Genomic DNA, 1,776 nt, shown 5'->3' on the forward strand with positions numbered 1-1,776 from the left:
CCCCCCCCCCCCCACAGTTTTCAGGCACACATCCATTAGCAGCCAGCACCGTTCAGACAGTTAGTCCTTCTAAACCCGGGTCTCACCGAGCCTGCCCCCCCTCAGATCCCTGCCACACTAAACATCTGACCCAGATTCCCATTGACATCGATATCTTCTCAGCACCAACCATTGCCACATTACTCTGCCCACCACCATCAGCAACCCTGGACTCCCAATCCATCCACACTTTGTCGCTGACAACGCGCTAGTACCCACTCCCTGGTAAGTCTTATCTTATTATTCCCTTATTTTTCTTGCTCAGTCACCACTTGGTAGTGCGCTTCTGTATTTCTTGTCTTCTTAATCAGCAATTCAGTAAAGCCCCCCTAGGTGGCAGCATTACCTTCTGCAAAGCTCACTAGTTCAGTAAAGCCCCCCCTAGGTGGCAGCATTACCTTCTGCACAGCTCAGCAATTCAGTAAAGTAACCCCTAGGTGGCAGCATTGCCTTCTGCACAGCTCAGCAATTCAGTAAAGCCCCCCTAGGTGGCAGCATTACCTTCTGCACAGCTCAGCAATTCAGTAAAGCCCCCCTAGGTGGCAGCATTACCTTCTGCACAGCTCAGCAATTCAGTAAAGCCCCCCTAGATGGCAGCATTACCTTCTGCACAGCTCAGCAATTCAGTAAAGCCCCCCTAGATGGCAGCATTACCTTCTGCACAGCTCAGCAATTCAGTAACGCCCCTCTAGGTTGCAGCATTACCTTCTGCACAGCTCATCAGTTTGGTAAAGCCCCCCTAGGTGGCAGAATTGCCTTCTGTACGGTACTCCAGTTCAGTAACGCCCCCCTAGGTATCAGCATTGCCTTCTGCAGAGTACTACAGTTCAGTAAAGTACCCCTATGTAGCTGCATTACATCCTGAAGAGACTGAAGAACCCTCATGTCAAACCTTACCACCACCAGGCATATTGGTTTTTAGTTACATTATTACAGAAGAACATCAAATGAGTGACTTAAAATATTTAGTAGGGATGCACCGATACCGGTATTTTGGTACCGAGTACCGATAATTTTTTTCGGTACTCGCCGATACCAATTACCAAGTAACGGAAGTCCCATTCAGGAAGCCAGGTGGCGTGTAATGACTCGCCACCTGGCTTCTTGATTAGCCGGGCAGAGTGTAAAGAGTCGCCACCCGGCTTCCCGATTAACAAGAAAGTCCCCTCTTACCTTAGTATGTGCAGCCTGTCACCCCCGGGGCCTCTCCAGCGAGAATGCGGCCTTTGTCCGGTACCCAGCCAGAGCCGTCCAATCAGGAAGGTGGTCGCCGTGTAATGACTCGACACCCTGCTTTCTGATTGGCCTGGGAGGCCGGCTCCATGCTCTCGTCATGAGATGACGAGGGAGCATGAAGCCAACTTCCCGGCCAATCAGAAAGCAGGGTGTCGCGTCATTAGACAGCGCCCGGCTTCCTGATTGGACGGCTAAGGCTGGGTACCGGACAAAGGCCGCATTCTCGCAGGAGAGGCCCCGGGGGTCACAGGCTGCACATACTAAGGTAAGGTAACCTTACCTCACGAGGCCAGCTTCCTGATTGGCCAGCTTCCCGACCAATCAGGAAGCCAGGCAGCACGTCATTACACGCTGCCCGGCTTCGTGATTGGCCGGGAAGTCGGCTCCATGCTCTCTCATCACAAGTGACGAGGGAGCATGGAGCCGTTTCCTGGCCAATCAGGAAACCGGGCAGCGTGTAATGATGCGCTGCCCGGCTTCTTGATACAGGAAGTACTCGTG

This window comes from Nanorana parkeri, unplaced genomic scaffold (assembly GCF_000935625.1).
Source record: "Nanorana parkeri isolate BGI_ZX_2015 unplaced genomic scaffold, ASM93562v1 scaffold646, whole genome shotgun sequence".
In the NCBI taxonomy this organism is placed as follows: domain Eukaryota; kingdom Metazoa; phylum Chordata; class Amphibia; order Anura; family Dicroglossidae; genus Nanorana; species Nanorana parkeri.